The sequence below is a fragment of the Balearica regulorum genome, chromosome 14, assembly GCF_011004875.1.
Source record: "Balearica regulorum gibbericeps isolate bBalReg1 chromosome 14, bBalReg1.pri, whole genome shotgun sequence".
Taxonomy (NCBI): domain Eukaryota; kingdom Metazoa; phylum Chordata; class Aves; order Gruiformes; family Gruidae; genus Balearica; species Balearica regulorum.
Genome location: NC_046197.1, coordinates 18,458,325 through 18,476,971, shown reverse-complemented (window position 1 = coordinate 18,476,971; position 18,647 = coordinate 18,458,325). Strand labels below are relative to the sequence as shown.

General features: G+C 45.8%; 1 long non-coding RNA gene across 1 annotated transcript; it reads left to right on the top strand.

The window, feature by feature from the left end:
• LOC142603810 (uncharacterized) lies at positions 1-4,096 on the top strand. The gene is made up of 3 exons (XR_012837684.1): positions 1-1,986; positions 3,512-3,606; positions 3,711-4,096. It is a non-coding gene; the product is annotated as an uncharacterized LOC142603810 (long non-coding RNA).
• Positions 4,097-18,647: the final 14,551 nt, after the last annotated feature.

The window sequence follows — 18,647 nt, the reverse complement described above, 5'->3', positions numbered from 1 at the left end:
GGGGCTCGGCACACACCGGAAGGCCTGCGCTCCTCCGGCCGCTCTGCCCCGCGCCTCGTCTGCCCTGGAGGAGCGGGGGCGGGGCCGCGCAGGCGCGCCCGGGCCGAGAGGAGCTGCGGGCCGCGCCCCAGGCCTTGGCGGCCTCGCCGGAGCCGGTACCGCGGGGCAGCCGGGCCCTGCGGGAAGGCCGCGGGCGGGAAGGCCGCGGGGCTGTGCGGCCCTTCGTGCCTGGCCGGCCGCCCCCCCCCCGCCCCCACCCGGCGGAGCAGGCCTGTCCGTCGGGCCCGGAGCCGTGGAAGGCGCCAGAGGGCTGCGGCCGCAGAGCGGTGCGAGGCCGCGGTGCTGAGGCGGCTGGGGAAGGCCCGCGGCCCCCGGGGAGGTGGAGTCGGACGAGCTGCGGTAACACGTCCCGCCCTGGCACCGCTGGGCTGCCTCGGCTGTGCTCGGAGGAGCCGGCTGCGAAGGCTCCGCTTAGGGGCGGGTCGGGGGGCAGCGCAGGCCGCGGTTCTCCCGCGCTCCGCTCGGCCTGGCGCCCGGGTGTTGCGGGTTCGGGGTAACCCACCCCCAGTCCACCTTCGAGAGAGGGGGGGGAAAGCGCCCGAACCGTGCACGGTGCGACCGGGCGTCCTAAGAGCCGTAGTGCCCACGCAAGGGGTAAGGAGTATGGCTGAGGGGCGGCGTAAACGCAGATACTGCTGGTTCCCTCTGGGCGCTACGGAGAACAGGAGTCCGATGAAATTTAAGGACAGAGTTCAAGTATGCTGATGCACAGAAGCACCGTATAGTTACAATAAACTTTGTGGTACAGATAATTTCATCTGGGATGCTTGATTTTTTTAATTAATTAGTTAGGAAATGTCATTCACAAAGCTTGCTAGGACGGTGGGATTAATGAAGGAAGTACTGATGGGTACACAGATTTTGGGTTTATAGCTTCTCCTGGGGCTTTGGTTCCTTGATAGCGAACAGTTCATAATCACTTCTTTTCCATGGGATTCCCTATAAAGGTCTAAAATCACTTTGGAGACATTTTTTAATTACTCATCCCCGTGTTTTTGTGCTATATACGCACGTCATTCGCTTGACGCTGCAGACGGACGGAGCCATCCAGGTCTGCGGTAGTTTTGTGTAGGTGAAGAGGAAGCCGGCGGCTGGGCTGTAGGTGCGATTCCCCAGCGTGAGTTTCAAGTACGAGAACACCTTCGCCTTCAGGTTTGTCGTATGACGTTATTCATAAGAAGCATCAAACACTGCGCTGCTGCTGTCTTCAGGTTTCATCCAAATACAGTCCCAAGCCAGAACTACAAGCCTCAGATCTTCACAAATGTGATTAACTCCACTAGTGTGAGTCGTCCCATTGGGATTCTTCACCGTCGTACAGATAAATGTGTGTAATTGCAGAATCGAGGCCTTAGGCTGTGAGAAGTGAAGAAATCGCAGCTAGAGGTGGTATTTCTGTTGCTGCTCTGTGGGAGGTTTTGTATTAATAGTCAATTAATTCAATGTGTCAAACAAATAAAACTTTAAATATTTAGAGATTAGGAGGTCCCTAATAAAAAATTTACAGGGAAAAAAGGAAGATTCCCTGATCGCTACAGTGGCGTTTAAATACTCGAAGTAAAATAGGTAGGATAACATAGATAGTAAAATGCTTTGTGTTTAGCCTGTCAAGATTGCGTGAGATGAGGTGTTGATGTGTATCAAAATGCCGAGAGGAAGAGCCTTATCATCTGGCCAGGCTTCCCTACCTACTGGTGTTATTTGAGCGTTTTACTGTTTGTGGAAGCTCTCCCAGGCAAATACTATGCCTTATTTGTTTAGAGTTGTTTTTTGGAAGAGGAAGGATGTAATCAACAGACAATCTGCTGTAATGTGTGAGTTGGCAAGGCGGCGTTCTCCACCTCTCCTTCTGATGGGGCTGCACAGCGCAGGAAGGAATGAGCCCGGCTGGACTGCGAGTGGGAAACGAGTGACCAGAGAGGCCAGGTGAGCGGGCAGGTGTTTGTAAGCAGCCCCAGCTCCAGCACTCTGTTTAATTTTTTATTTAAGTCACTGGATAAAACAGCGACCTGGCCTTCTCTCCCTGAATTCATTAATCTTTCTCCTGGAAGAGCTTCAACAGAATACAGAATACATGTGTGTCCCCATAGCATTGGAGTATTGTCCTGCAAAGGAAGAGCTGCGGGTTCAGAATTCCTCCGGCAAGAAATAAACTCAGGCTTCTGACTGCTGTGTTAGCGTAGAAAAATAGGATGCTGCCTCCTCCTCCTCCTGTGTTTTGAACACACTGGCTTTGGTCCACGTGGAGCAGAGAAGCGCAGGATTTAAGGCACTCTCCTAGATCCCACGGCCCCGCTCCGGCAGCTGCCTGCTGCCCGTGCCGCCGGCGGCTTACAGCTCCTTCTCGGGGCACCCGACTTCTTTAGAAGACGTAAACTCAGATGTTGCGCTAGTCACTGTTATAAACTGTGCTTGGATCCTGCCCTTGGGCCGAACGAACACCGTCTGGCCAGTGGGGAGTAATTCGGGAGGCATTCTTATCATTTCATGAAAGCTTTTGGGATAAAAACAGTCCCAAAGTAGGAGACCAAAGAAGAATTATGTGTCATTGTACACGTGTGGACGGTTTTGTTCAACATGAGTCGTATTCACAATCTCTAGAAATACCCCCATATTAAAAGAAGAATGGTGTAAGAGGCAAGGGAAAAAGGAGCTAAATCTAAAAAAATAATTAAATGTGTAGAATCAAAGACTAGAACCCATTAAAACCCCTGTGCTGCTCTGCTTTTGTTGTGCATTCAAGGGATAGAAATTGTCATTTTAGAAAAGAAAACACATTGGGTTATGTGTATGTACATAGGAGAGGAGAGGATTGATTTAGTTGATTATTATAGAAACTTTAAATAATTAGGTAGTATTGAAAATAAATGGGTTTGGGGTTTGGGTTGGGTTTTTTTTTGCTTAGCATTGTTATTGCACCTTGAGTTTGTCTCATATCCCAGCTACCACGAGCAGAGAACAAAAAAATACGCGGAACTTTTTAGATTCTCTGATAATGACTGTAATTAGCATCGCAAGCTATGGAAATTGCAATATTCCCTCGAGGTTTCTTGTCATTCTCCCATGTTTCTGCACTGAAAATAAAGATTTTTTAAGACAGGATATCTTCTGTATTTGGTACTGTCCCACTAATGGTAATGTTCCAGCCTCCGTGACTGCCTGAATCCATTCTTAATGCTTGTGTCAGAGTCGTATTTCTGAGCTGGTCTGTGTGAAAGCTGTATCCCGCCAGAAAGTAAACGTGCTACTCTTAAACAGTGCATGCTGTTCAGCCTCCAAAATGAAGCCTTTTTCTTTATGATGTGGTCAAAGCACATAGCGTGGGATTTTCTGAGCTAGCGAAAATGTTAGTAAAAGAAAGTGCGCCTTAAAATCCCAGCATGTGAATGTTTTAATCAGGAATTCAGTGATGTCATAAAATAAATTATTTTTGCCCTTAAAAATGCGCCAGGGCCGGGTCAAACTACAGTATAAAGCCAGTGTTATGGTAGGATGGCGCTGACTGATTTATTGGAGACCTCGCTGCAGAGGCCGTTAGCGCTGGAGGTGGGTAGACTTCTCCTACCCAAGCCTCCACCTGCAGCACGGGGTAATCGGTCCTCAACCCCCTATAACTGAAAAGCTCTTGTGTTTCTTTCCTTGTTTTTCAGTTTGGGTCATTAACTGCCGTGTCTGATTCGTTCCTAAGCTGAATAATTTTGACAGCTGCCAATTCGGTACACATACCATAGGCTGAGCTGGGGAGCCGCAAAGCTGGGAAGGATGCTGCAGCCCGAGCAGAGGCTCTACCTGGCACGGCGACACCTCCGCAGCCCTGCGGCTCGGGCACAAAGGGGAACCTCAAATACGTCTTTATCGGGGAACTAGTTGGTCAAAGTCAAGTCATCCCAAGCATCTGAGACCCACGTTCGTTTTTATCCTAGATAAACCTTTGCTTGCAAATCAGTGACGGCGTCCACGGTCTTTTCAAAGCTGAGTGGAGCTTTGAACTGCTCGGTCTCAGTGTCAGATTATTAATGACACTTTATTATTGGCACCATTTCATTTTGAAGTTTATTTGGGTGTGAAGAGAAGGTGATGGGTTCAGGGTTTTGGCCAGAATTCTGCCACACAAGTACAATGTCTGGTAAATGTAAATATTGTTATTTTTATTACTTCATGTTACTGCTGTGAAGGATTTGTTCTGAAATACGGTACTTCACACAGACCAAGAGGCAAGTTGTCTTCGATGCCTGCCCAAAACCGGGAAGAAGGCAGAAATGCCATCTCTTTTGAATTAATTATGAACCCCACAGCTCTGGCTGTTATCTGTTTACACATTATTGGCCTTGTGATGTGCTGGTGAGAGATTTCCTTTCGCTGCCTGGTCCAAACGTACGTTAAGTCCAATTTCATTAAAAAGGCTGCTCGCTTTCCTTGTTGAAAGGGTCATTGTGTTAGTTATTACAGTGTTTTCTTTGTGCTCGCTTTCCCCAAATTCCAGTAACTATTTTGTAGAAAAGTTTGAAAGTGAACTTTTGATGCCTGTGAAAGCTGCTTCATTGACTTTATTGACTCCAGAGCCTGAAGTTCTTTATCCGCAGAGATCTTTAAAAGGACACTAAAAAGTTTCAGCCAAAGCTTATAGAATTTGGTACTTATGGTTAAGTATTATAGACCCAGTGCTGTTCCCATGGAGACCTAAAGGAATTTTTCCATTGAATTAAGTGGTAGCAAAGCATACCCTTTATTAAGTGGGAAAAGGAGTAGACTGGAGAACTCAATTTGTTGTTCCCGGTTTTGTTTGCGCGCTTGCTCTTCTGTATAAAGAAATAAACTGGGAGAAATTACGGGTGTTTGCATTGCGCTTCATCTGCTTCGAGCTTGCCGTGTTTGTAGATAAGGGTGGGTGGGTGGTTACAGTGTGATAACCCACGAGGCAAAGGCAGAGCTCTCCTTGTTTCACTCGCTGCTGCTGTCTTTCCCTGGAAACCTGGACGTGGGGAGGGTGTTTCGGTCTCCCTACCGCGTGTTGCGTGCCGGCTATTCTCAAGGGCGCTCTTTAATGTGAATTTGTTAAAATGCTGACTTGTTAGCAGTGCAATTCCAATGATTTACTACTACACGCAGAAATTCCAAGTAGACTCACAGTTAGAAAGAGTTTTGCCATTCTGGAAGTTTGGGATGTTGCTCAAAGGGTTCTTGGGAGCTCCTGGTGAGCCCGGCTCCAGCCACGGCTTCGCGTGGGAGCTCTGCGATAGGCACATGGCCGGATCCTGCAGCTCTTGGGTATGAAAGTCCTTGGCAATTTACAGAAAAAGAGAAAATTGAGGCCCCAAATTGTACAATATGGTGCTGGGAATTGTTTTTGGTTGAAGCCGTGTCATGAAATCCTTGGCTACTGAAGTCAACAGATTTATGATTGATTTAAATGGAGCGAGGATTTTGTCTATAATGAAGTCCTTTCATTTTGGCTCACTGAGATTTTCTTGTTCTTTCTTAGTGCCTCATGACACATTCACTCCATCCTTGCCTCAAACAAAGAGAAATTATACTGTCATGGTCTCCCTTTAAATATTTTCTATTTGAGGGCCTACTGAAAAGACTCCAGAGGCAAATTCTTGGTTTAGAAGTTACTATTTATGTCTAGACACATCTGAATGTCGTTATGCTTTGAATGTTTTGGATTGCTTGCCATTTTCTTTGTAAAGATGTATGAGTCTGGAGAGAGAGTGCATTATTTTAAATTAACTTGAAATAAGCCTTAACCAGCTCGGGGTTCTACTTGTTGCAACTGGCTCCCTTGATAAATACACGTAACAAAATAAAAACACCACCACAAATAAAATTCTTATTTATTGGCCCTTTAAAGCAGAGTGGGAACAAGTTCTCTATGTGTGACATTGGATTCTGTTGGCATATTAGTATTTGAACTATGACAGTGTTTCAGACTCCTGGTCGTGGCCAGGAGCCTACACGCTACCGGCTTTGCACAATCAAATCAGCGCGGGGGCTGTGTGTGTTCCAAAGGGCTTTCAGCCCAAGCGTGAGGCAGGGGATGGCAGGGAACAGGCGCAGAAGGAAAGAGAATAACAAAATGATAATTACTGCCAAGAAAGCTAGTGGTCTCAGTGTTGCTAATCAACTATCAAGCACTGTAATAAATAAATAGATAAGTTTGGCAATTTATACATTTAATAAAATACATAATTACAGAGTTATGCACCCCTGAAGAAGCCAAATTGGCCTCAGTGGGTGCATGTCAGCTCCTGGTTTCAGCTGGGGTAGAGTTCACTTTCTTCCTAGCAGCTGGTTAGTGCTGTGGTTTGGATTTGGGATGAGAATAACGTGGCTAACACGCTGATGGTTTGGTTGTTGCTGAGCAGTCAAGGACTCGTCAGCTTCTCATCCTGCCCTGCCAGCGAGGAGGCTGGGGGTGCCCAGGAAGCTGGGAGGGGACACAGCCGGGACAGCTGACCCAAAGGGATATTCCAGACCATATGACGTCATGCTGAACAAAAAAACCTGGGGGGAGTTGGCAGGGGGAAAGCGGCAGCCGCTGCTCGGGAACTGGTGGGTGGTGAGCAGTTGCACCGTGCATCACTTGTTTTGTATGGTATTCTATTATTAGTGCTGTTTTGTTATTCTCTTCCTGTTCTGTCCTATTAAACCGTCTTTATCTTGACCCACGAGGGGTTTTTTCCTGGATTCTCTCCCGCATCGCACTGGGCAGGGGGAGCGAGCGACCGGCCGTGTGGTGGTTAGCTGCCGGCCGGGTTAAACCACAACAGCTCCAACGCCAGGTTCACAATACGGTTTTCATACACCAGGTGATCTCCACCTCTATTTTTCTGCAGTTCTGCATTTCTAAAAGGATTCTTCAAAGTATTCTAAAGTTCTACCAGTTAAATTGCTGCTTGTTTTTTGTTCTTCCCTGCAAACTGTGTTTGCTCACTAAGCAGGGAAGAGTTATGGAGGGTCAACAGGAAAAGCAGCCAAGCTGTCACGCTGGCTCTCTAGCTCTGCCGATGCACATCCACCTGAAGAAGGATGGACTCACAACTCTTGTCATTACACCTTCCTTGCGGTTATGTCGGTATTAATGTCACAGCATTCCTGTATGGGTCAAATTAACAAATACAGAATTTTCTAGTGTTTTTATTTTATGCGAAACAGATCCTCTGGATCAATCACGAGACTTCTTGTTTCTGAATTCGGTACGGGCAGGGCTCACGGCAATATTAGTCGGTGAAATGCTGGGCACGTACGGGTGGAAATCTTCAAATCTGCCCTGGATCTCACGGGTGGGACTGCAGAGACGTGAGTGCGTGGGATATGCCAGCTAGCTGTGGCATCACGACTAGCTACGGACACTCAGCTGGAATGGAAAGTCTGGGCAACACCTCCAGGGACATTTCACCCCTAAACCTGGCAAAGCAGAGGTCAAGTGTATGCAGGAGAAGAGCGAGACTCTTTGGTTTTACATCGCTTTAAAGAACACAAAATGTCGTTAAATCTCTGTATATCAGTTTATCCAACTTAATTGCCGTTCTGCTGGCTGCACGCTGGTTTACATTCATTTTTAAAGGACGAAGAAAATATTTCAAATGAATGATCAAAAGAATATTTTACTTCTTTCACATTCAGAGTATGGAGTCTATGAAACATTTATTCAGGAAATGAAATATTAGGGCCTGACAGATATCTCTAGCGTCACTGAGTAAGCAGGTTATCTGGAGATTTCTAGTGCAAACAATCCAGTGCTTTGATGAATACATGAGTAATGCCATTACGGGAGTGTGAAAGCTAGATTAGATCGGTGTTGAAGTTACAGTCATTTCAGCAATTATACTAAAGTCTGAAAATTAACAGTCTGTTACAGTGAGAAACATCTTTTTTTCATCAGTGTGTTTCTTGAGCAAAGAATAACAGAGCATTTTGGTTTACATTGTAAATAATAATATTTTTGTTGAGCGGGAGGCTGGATGTAATGGAAAGAGATGGATGCCCGGTAGCTTAGATTGTAGGGAATTTTGCAAGGGCATCGGTGAAATGTTGCAGTCCTACACATCATAGCTCCGTGTTTGTCATTGGTTTGTGTTTGTCTGGGATTCTGACACTTTATTTTCACTCAGTGTTGTCGTCAAAACCATACAGACCCTCTCTGTTAACTTAAGTGGTTCGGAGCTCTGAGACCTTAACTCGTAATTACATCGCTTCAGATGTCAGGTTCTTCCCCAGCGTATCACTTCTGGTGATAGAAACCTAAGCCGCTTAGGTGATACACACCCAAGGAGCTTAACAGCTTCACGCGTAACGTACGGGGAATCTCCCCGCGCAGGGAATCTGGCAGGGATCTGAGTCACGGGGACAGCAACCGGGCGGGCGGTGAAGTAGGGGAGTGCGTGATGAGCTCAGCGGAGGTGAGTTGATGATTTGCTATTTATAGATGCAGGAAGAGGCTCAGAGGCAGCGACGCCAGGCAGGACCACTCTTGGATTCGCTATGAAAACGGTTCCTCGGCAGAGCTGGAAGCCAAACGCAGTTTGTAGCTGGCGTAGTCTCCGAGCGCCCTGATTGTACGGACACGTGGATGTGCCGCAGAAACGGCTTTTGATGAGAGCCTGAAAGATAGTGCGTTTTAGCAATACAGACGCTGCTGAATTTTGTCGTTCTGTTCCTTGGTGAGAGTGTTCCGGTTTTACAGAGAAAGAGGGAAATGACGCTGGGTATCCTTTACACCAAAAGCAGCCTCCTCTCATTATTATAGGGTACAATTCAGGAGTTCATTCGGTCCGGTTTATTTACTGGAAGATTCTCTCCCTTGTCAACCAATTCTGGAAACAGAGTTATAGGACTTACATACGGTAACCTTCTCTTCATAAGAGGCATTAGTGATTCCAGTTGCACCTAAGCCCAAGGCGATGTGGGGCTGTGGTGGTGGGAGGATGCTGCTGGGGACGTGCCGGCCCTTCCAGGGGACTCATCCCGTGCGGTTCGGCCACAGTTGTGCCGGAATAGGGAACAGTGCCATCGTCTGTGCTTCCCGCTGTTAGCGCTTTCCCAGACTTTTCCTGCCCTTGACAGGGCTTACGAGTTAATTTGGGCCACTTTCAAGATGTGGTTTGGACATGCCACTCTGCTCCGAAGAGGAGAAGGGTTTAATAATAAGGATGATAGCCGCAGTGCCAGGGAAGGGTCTGGCGTGTTCAGTTTGGTTACAGAGACATACCTTTTTTTCTTGCTCAAAGAAAAAAATCCAATTAGAAGAAGCTATAAAACAACAGACATTATAATCCTACAGGTAGATTGAAAGTTTTGTCATAAAACATTTTCTCAATAAGATATTTTCTGCCTTTCTGCTGCAAGAAAACCCACATTTCTCTCCCGAAGTGACTGAATGTAGCTCTGCTGCTGCTCTGGCTTAGACCCACGCGTCCATCAAAGTCAAGGATCAATGTCATGGTTGTTTCATAGATGCTGAATTGAGCGCTTAGGGCCCAGCTCTGAGAGTCTGCACGCTCTTAAATCCTGATGAGCTCAACGAGCGCGGAAGGAGCTCATCATCTCGGCGGATCAGGCAGATATTGAAGCCGGCGAAGCCTCGCTGAAGCCCATGTCACATGCTTAAAAAGGTCAGTCACATATTTACAAAAGCCCGTCAGAGTTGAATTGCGCCCTGATTGAGATTATACTGGAAGCAAGACATGTGATTGCGCTGATGTTTACATTATTTCCCAAGAAGGTAAAATTCAGGCATTTATTTTTGATGGTTTTGCAGAGCGCGGAGCTAGCAGCCTGATTTGTATTCAACTGCTGCACGTTGTGGTCATCGGTCTTGTAAATGGTAGATAGGAGGAATTGCTATAGCAGAGAAATATTTTCTCTGTTTTAGGATAGATTTTAACCGTAGCCCTCTGACTCCTGATAACCAAAGCAAGAGTTATGTGTCTGGCAATCTCTGCCCTACGCTCCTGGTTATTTATTCCGCGATGCGCAGGAAGGAAGGAGACGTGTGCAATCTCCATTCTTGTTACCAGGAATTGTGCACCTAATTCTCTGTGCATTGTACTGAAAATGAACTAGTAAGATGTGTTCTGCATCAGCAAAAAGGCTCCCTTATTCAGCTGGAATGAGAACATGCACGCTATAACTTGGGAGTAAAGAAAATCGCTGTAAACGATTTCTTTAAACAGAGTCTGTTGGGTTTTTCCTTAAATTTTTGCTGAGAGGGAGGATTCTGCCGGGTTTTTTCTCCTCTTTCCTACCCAATTGCTAACCTTTCAGTTGCACGCGTTTCTGCTGTTTCTAGCACTTTTCATTCTGACGGCAGTTTTTCATCTCTTCACTAGCTTATGGCTAAAACAGTCCTTGTAACAGGAATTTCAGTTACTTACTCTCCAGAATAATTATTTCCATTTGTTCCCACTCCGGTCCTGGGGGGAAAGGGCTTCCTCGTGTCTCGCCTTGGTGGATCCATCCTCCCAACTACTCTACTTTGGGCAAATGTCTTCTCTGTGGGATCAACGCCAGGTGACAGCACCTTTCTGAGATGTATTTTCAAGTCATTCTTAGCTAATACACCGCCTAAACCTGTTAGGACTTACTGTTAGGACTGAAATTTTCCTGGTTGGCTAGTCAATTAATAAAAATGCATTGGCATACGCATGCATAATTATGGTAATGCCTATAATTCTGTGACTTATTCTGTCTGAAAACTTTGCAGAACGCTTCACAGAAGTGCCGTGAAGTACCGTTAATCACAGCGCAGAGACTCAAAACAAGCGCAGGGAGCGGAGCGGGTTCTTCTCGTGCTGTTACTCAACCAGTCACTAAAATAACCAGGAAAACACATTCAAATTGGGATCTCCTCACCCACCGTTCTTTGTGTTAGCCACTACCGAGAGCCTAGGTGTTTTTTCTGCAGCAAAGGTTAGAATGCAAAATCACAACTCAGTTTTTTACGGAAGCACAGTCGTTTGTATGCTGTGTGATTTTACAAAAGCGTAGACCTCCTGCTTGTTACGGCACTCTGAGCTTTTAAAATGACTTTTATCTATGAATCTGAAGGATTCTGAATCTGATAAATGTTAGTTAATGAAAAGAATCGCTGAAATTAGAGGAAGAGTAGCTACTTATCTGCTCCATCCATGCAACAGCCGAACACCATCCTGGTACATTCTTTTTTCCTACCAATGCTGCGTCCCATCGGAAGTCACGGTGTATAAGGCGAAGGTAAAACCGTTGCAGTTTTGTAAAGGCAGGTGTTAGGGTACAGCACAAGCACGTTCACACCAACCGTGCGGCCGTACACCAGGGAGAGGACCAAGGTCTTGAGCACAAGGTGAGAGAACTGCGGAGCTGGCGTCTCGCTGTGCTGTCCTCACCGACACGTCGCAGGGATCGTCTACAGGAGGAAGCCGCCTCGCTACAACTAACCTCTAAATTTAAATCAATACAAGGAATATCAATTTTTCCTGGGTTGGGAACACATTTACTAACCCATAATAAGCTACTTTATATGGTAATAAGCGTCCTTGCGGTCCTCGCTCCAGTCGGACTGTATTGGTTTATGGATTCGTGTTAAGTCCTGCAGCAATACGCCTTTCTTCTGCAGCAAAGCCCTTGGAGACCCATCAGCCTCCCGTGGCGTCAAGGCGTGGAAATGTAAAGTGAAGGTTTAGGACATTTCAACTCTATCAAACTTATGAATTCTGCCTGAATTCATGAAGCTGCTGTATTATTTAATGCAGACTCAGGCGTTTGTTTCAAAATTTATGTTGCCTGCTTCAGGCCTGAGTTTAAAGAGTTGTGAGAGGAGCAACCCAGTGTCATTTATTGTCGTAATCGTCTGGAAGGAGGCGAAAGGCAGAGGAAATCTGGTCTCTGCAAGCGACTGACGGCAGTGGAAAACCCCCAGCAGAAAGGAGTAAAGGCAAATGTGTTTTAAGCGCTGTGAAGAGGGGACATATCTGGTGATGGGAGGAGTGGTACAAACACGATGCGGGCAGGAGTCATAAAGCAGCCTGTGACCGGGGAGTCCGGAAGGCATACGACAAAGTTAAAGCAGAAGGCGAGTGATGGTGTGGGTTCTGAAGGGCTTGGAATTGCCTGGAGATATTTAATACGCCACTTAAATCTGTGCGTACACTCAGCCCGTGGGTGAGTAAACCCTCATGATCCTTTCAGCCATTCCTCCCAGAGCCCTGTGCAGAGCGCGCTGGTTCGGGCATTATTCCTCAAGGGTTAAACTATCAACTGAAGTACCCTCAAGTGTGGAGCTCAAGTGAGAGTGATTTTGAGTATCCAGCAGTCTTATAGCAGCTGGAATGCAGAGTCTCATTCCTGAGCTGTAACGCCAGAGCCCGTGCACAGAAACCGAGGTTGGTGTCTGCAGAGACCCCTTCACGGCAGCTCCTGGGTTTTCTGTAGGTCGTAAGTCCTCCGGTATTGATTGGAGGGGTTTCGAGGGTACTGACCTGTGTAAAAGGAAAAGTGGTCTTTAAATACTAAATACAAAAGCGTCTAAGAGCGTCACCCACCACTACGAGGATTTTCCTTGCTTGCTGGGAGCAGCGTCTTGGCGCTCACAGACTGTAGAGCTGCTCGAGGAATGAACCATGATGTGATGTGCAGTTCTTGTGTCTCTTCTCATGAGTGTACACAAATAAAATACTGACCCCAGTTCAGAGCTTCTAAATTCCACCAAAATCCCTTTCCCTGGTGTATTACACTGGCCAGGCATTGCTGGTAGTAGGCACAGGGACCTGACCAGATATGAGAAGTAACTGTATGAAGGCAGGAGGAGAATGTCCCAAGAGCAGATGTCTCCTTTGGCCACTTCCACCCGATGAACATTGTCCAGGACTTAACAACTGTCAGCAGGGAGTGGGTGCAACGCACGGCTCCTTGCATGCTGCCCGTGTGCTCAGCGAGAGCTGACCAGGAGATGCTCCAGCGTGAGCTGAAATCCCACCAGTGCGTTCATCAGTGCAGGCATCTCGGGTGGGAGATCTTCCTGGGATGCAGGAGCTGGGACACTGACCTCTCCACGTCCATCGGGAGCCAGGACCACCCCACAGCCTCAGCGCTTGCCCTGTCTAACACAAACTCTTTACACGAAGAAGGCAAGTGACCGTGGCTCCACGATTCTCAGGCGGTTTTGTGGCTAACTTCTTGCCTCCGCATGGTGAAGGACAAGCTGCCGCCTTCTTCTCCCTGGGGATTAGTCCCAGACAGGGCTTTTTGTGGATATTTCGAAGGCACTTTGTCAGCAGCGTTGGGTCTCCCATGAAACAGCAAAGTGACCTTGAGTAAAACCGTGGATGGGAGACAATGAGCCTTTCCGTACAGCTCTGCCTGCATCTGCAGGCATGAATTACACACCAGGTCAACCTCTTCTTCCTCGTGCAGGGGCCAGGGAAGCAAAGCGCATCTGTGATGCTGCTTTATGTCAGCCCCATCACACATCCGTAAGATACCGATGCAGAGGTATCTATGAAGGCTGCCTTTCAGGTTACATTCAGTGAAAGGATGGTTTTCCTTTACCCTCCGGGGTTTGCAGTGGGGATTTACACCCCCGGGCTGGTTGTGTGACTCTATTCACCGGTGCCTCTGCACACATTGACCAGTTTTCTTTATTTTTGGCTGCCTTGTAGTTTTTTTGTCTTCGGTCTGGTGACTCTGTCCTGTAAAGGAAGTACATTTGGGGAGGTACCTATATTGTTGCAATCTTTTCATCATGTTTACTTTCCCTTGTACAGGATATTGAACCGCCGCTGCTGGAATGATTCTACAGTTGCTGTTCATTACTAATTATTAAACATCCAATACAAATAAAGTACTCTCTTCTTTGCAACCCTGGGGGTAAAGTTTAGGGTATTAGATTTATTTTATTTTTTCCAAACCCGTGTAAAGCTAAACTTTCTGTGTTGCCCCTGGGTTTTCATACTGCAGACTTGGGCAGTCAAGCATGCAAAAATCTGGTGAAATAAAACCCTAGAGACCAGGTCTGAAATGTGCCTTTCACTGTCCAGAATTCTCTTCTGCTCAAAGTGGGTGCCCAAATTCAGCACACAAGGCTTAATAATAATTAATTACTCTAAGCCAGATAATGAAAAAAGTGGTATGGACAGACTCCATGTAAACATACCATTTAAAAGGATTAAATTTATTTTCTTGTGGTGCAAGCCATCAGTAATCACATTTCCATTACCCAGTGATGGGTGTGAACAGACAAGAAAAATACCTAGTCAACAGAATAGGAATTAGAGATCTGCAAGTATCCTGCTTTAAATATGGCAAAGTAAGGAGATATTTTCCCAAGAGGCTGATCTTCTAACGAGTGAGCATGACTCTCAGTCCTTTGCTTCCCCCCCCCCCCCCCCCCCCCCCCTTGAAAAACACCTTTTACTCTGGGCGTGCCAGGAGATAAACCAGAGGAAAGGGATCTGTCCACAGCCTGTAGCAAGTATTTGGTGGGGACAAAAGCAGCGAAACAAACCTTTCTCAAGTGTCCTCTGAAGGGAGGAGGAGAAGTGGTTTGCTTTGTAAATTAGTCTAGTCAATCTTGCTGTGGAATTGCTCTAGAAATCATGGAGAAGCTTAAAAGTACAGTGGGACTGTCTACCAGACATGATTCTTTGTGTTGGATTTACGGCACGATACGGTTTCTTCCGTTTCTTCTGGTTTGGAGATGCTGCTCAGCTTTGGGTGGTTATCGGTGCCGGGTGAGGGATGCTTTGAGAAGCTATGGAACCGTAACCATTCCCTGGGAAAGCAGCAGCCGCCCTAGGTGCTGGGGGGGAGAGGCAGGTTTAGGTTTGGTCCCAAAGACGAGGGAATCAGGAGGGAGGAATACTTCAGACTTCATGACAAGCCTCGTGCCTTTCGCAAGCCTGTAGCTTTTCTGGTTTTCGCCTCAAAACTGTAAGTCTTAGCTACATCACCCATGAGTTGTGAGATTTAATTAATAATAATAAAGCTCATTATGTAAAATTAGCCAAAGACAGGAGATTCTTTAAAAGGTGAAATCATAATAGTCATGATCAGAGTGTCTGTGTTGCTTGGAAACTGAGAGCTGTCCTGGTCTGCTCCTCAATATTTGCCTTTCATTACAGTTATTTCCCCGCTACTTGTGGAGAAGAGAAATTAATCCACTGACAGTGATAACTGCAAAGTAAAGTCTTTTTCTGAGCTTTATTCTTTTGCAGTTGGGCCTTGGGTCTGGCCGGTGAAGGACAACATCGTTCGCAACGGTGCCCGCAAGAGCCGGCAGCACCAGCCGGCAGCATGGGCAGGCGTAGAGCACGGCGCTTGTTTGTTGGCTCATTTGTGTTGGGAGTATCTTTGGGGCGATCCTCATTACTCATTTTTCCAGTCTGTCTTCAGAAATTTTGGGACTGGTTCCCAATCAGACGACGTATCCGCCAACCCATCCGTTTCCCAGCAAAGACTTTGGCCATTAATCTGCCACCACGTGCTTCAGCCACTGCGGCAGCTGCAGGTACGCCGCCAGCTTTTAGGTGCCAGCCTTCAAATAAAGCGACTACATACTCTTGAAAAACCTGAGGCAAAAGCACACAAGCTTAAAAATAATCACACGAGGGGCATATTCAGCTAATCAGGAGTTCCGATTGTCTCGGTATTTCTGCGCACAAATCAGTTGTATTTAGGAGACTAAAGCAGGTAGTCACCACTGGAGCCTGATTACATATTTTAAAAGTGCTGCCTGATTAGATTAAATTTGGTGCTGTTTATGGCTGATTTTGAGTAAATGGGAAAAATCAGAGATGGGATCCAGACATGTAAGCTGATCCAGATTTTGAGAATGAAAAATTGAGGACTCAAACCCAGACCTAGATCCAAGTTTTATACTGAGGCCCCTGTCTTCAGAGCGGACTGATTCAAAATCCTGCAAGGAAAGGCTCTGGGTTATTCCCCTGTAGGAAACTTGGTTCTGCTTAGAAATAACTGACTTAATTCTTAAGGACTGTGGAAGGCTTGCATCCTCGGTACTGAGTTCACTTTAAACCAAGATAAAGTGCCAAAACACTGAGTGGTTTACTTCCACGCAGCAATATGCATCAGAAGATATTTCATCAGTTCCTGCAGTTTGCCATCCAACATCTTTGCAGGTTAGCACGTGTATTCTGTTTCAGGCTTTTGATTCATTACACAGTACCAAACCCATACATATTTATAGTTTGCAGAATTAGATAAATTCTCCAGATGTGGCTTCCTTTTAGTTAAGTCGAGATGAATGGAGATCAAAGCCTTTGATCTTTAGCCTGACTGAAACCTGCTGCCGACATAAGACTCTAGAAAATGATGCAGCGAAGGCAACTGGCCACTCTCAACTTTGGTACAGAAGCTTCTCAAACAAAACCTATGGGAAGAAACTTTGTGGAGGATGTATCTATACACACCATTGAGTCTCTACTCCTGAAAGTAGAAGTCAGTTTTCAATGAACCTTTTACTCTTAAACAACATATTTAAATAGATTGATTTTATGTTCCAGCTCAGAAATGATTTAAGACTTTTCAGTGCATGCATATCCTCTGCGATACACAGAACTGGCAGAAAATGTCATCATGAGCTAGTTTATAGCCTCAATTAAAGCTATTTCCATTGCTCCAGATGTGTAAAGCAGACTTATAGCTGAGTTCCTGGTATAGTGAAATCCCTGATGCATGCTAGGATCAGCACTGCCAGCTCAATGATATCTTCTTCGTGACCCTTGGAAAAAATGATGAATAGCCAGGGAGCTACAAACTCAGACTGAATCCTGGCAACATGAACACTTTATACAAGTCTTAGCCAGTTAGGCAGATAGCACAGGCTGGAAACTCTTATCTTGTACCACAGGCTCTCCAAGCAGCCACAGCAGCAAAGCAATGCAAAGTGCTGCGTGGCCACTCTGCCTGTCTCTGTAGCTTCGGACACCCCACAGCACAACCAGAAACCCGCACGGCTGCTTGGGTGGTATTGCCAAGAGAGTTCCAACTCCCATGGCCAAGACTGTTTCATAAGCTGTTTTCTATAAATTAAGCTGATACTACCAAAAAAAACCCCAAAAAACCAACAACAAAACACCAAACCAAAACCACACCAAACGAAAACCCAAAAAACCCCCACCAACCCCAAACACCAAAACCCAACCAAACAAAACAAATAAACCCCCAAACTTTCAATTCAGGCTTGCCAACATCAGGGGGGAAAAAAAATTAATCAAGGGCTCTACAGTATAGATGACCCACAACAATCTGGAGAAGGGCTGAAAAACCAGGGAGAAAAGGGTCATTAATAGTGAAGTGAAGCAATAGTGGGCTGCTCACCCATCAAATGCAGTAGACACTGAGTCTGCTACGGAGCCAGGAAGGTCAGATGGTTGATGCCTTTTGTCAGTGATAGAGCCATGGTCCAAAGACCAAAGCAACGTTCAGCGGAGGTTGAGGCTGTTAAAGGAGGCCACCAACTCTTCTAGGAACCACCTCCAGACTTTTAGACAATTTTTGGATATGGAAGATGAGCAAAAGAATTCAAGGGGAGGCTCTTGGACACCTTATCCTTTCAGGAGCTGGAAATACAAAGGTAGAAGACAGCTTGGTGGCGCTGCCAATGATACAAGGGAGATTGGCCTTCAAAATGCCCGATTTCAGTAAACTCAGAGAACTGACAGATTTGCTTTGGAGAGAAAAGGCAGAAACGCACTATCCCACTGCAGAGAGAGCATAGGAAATGCAATTGATTTACTAAATCGTAAATTCTTTATCGACATCAGAAGAAAGAACTATAATCTGTAAGATTACTGTAGAGGATCATAAAGGAATAGCTCAAATACGTAAGGGAAAAGACAAAATGGAAAAGGTAGAAAACCAAATGGAGCCAGCAAGAGACATCAGGGATAACAAGAAATAATTCTTAAGCCTGTTAACAACAGGAGGAAGAGCAAATGAAAGATTTGCCCATTACTTTGTAGAGAGGAAAAGCTCCTGATCAATGAAAATAAGAATAATTAATGCCTTTTTTTCACCAGTCTTCAGTAAAAAGTGAATGAGCATTTACCACAGTTAATACTAACAAAAAGGAATATTTCAGCATAGATTAGGGGAAAACCAGGTTAAAGAATACTTAGATAAGTTAGAGGTTTTCAAATTGGCTGGGGCTGACTTAATCCTGCAGTACTTGAAGAACTGGCTTTAGTAATCTCAGAACTCTTAATGGTATCTCTGAATTCATGGAGGGGCTGGGGTGATACCAAAAGACTGATGTATTGCTTATCTTTCAAAGGTGGGAGAGGTGAGAGGAAACAGAGCAGGAGACTTGTCCAAAAGTCGGCTTACCCTCAAAATCCAGAAAAATGCTGGACCAAATAATCACACATCTGGAAAATAAGATGATGAGCAACAGCCAAAACAGATTTGTCAACAAGAAATCATGTCAAAGTACTCTAATTTAATTTTAAAGAGTAACAGGCCATTTGGATAGAAGAAAACCAGTAGTTGTCAAATATATTGACTTCAGTAAGGCTTTTGACACTGATGATGTTTTGCTTTTTGTCCCTTGTGGCATTTCCCTTTCTTTTATAATTTCTTTTTAAAATATA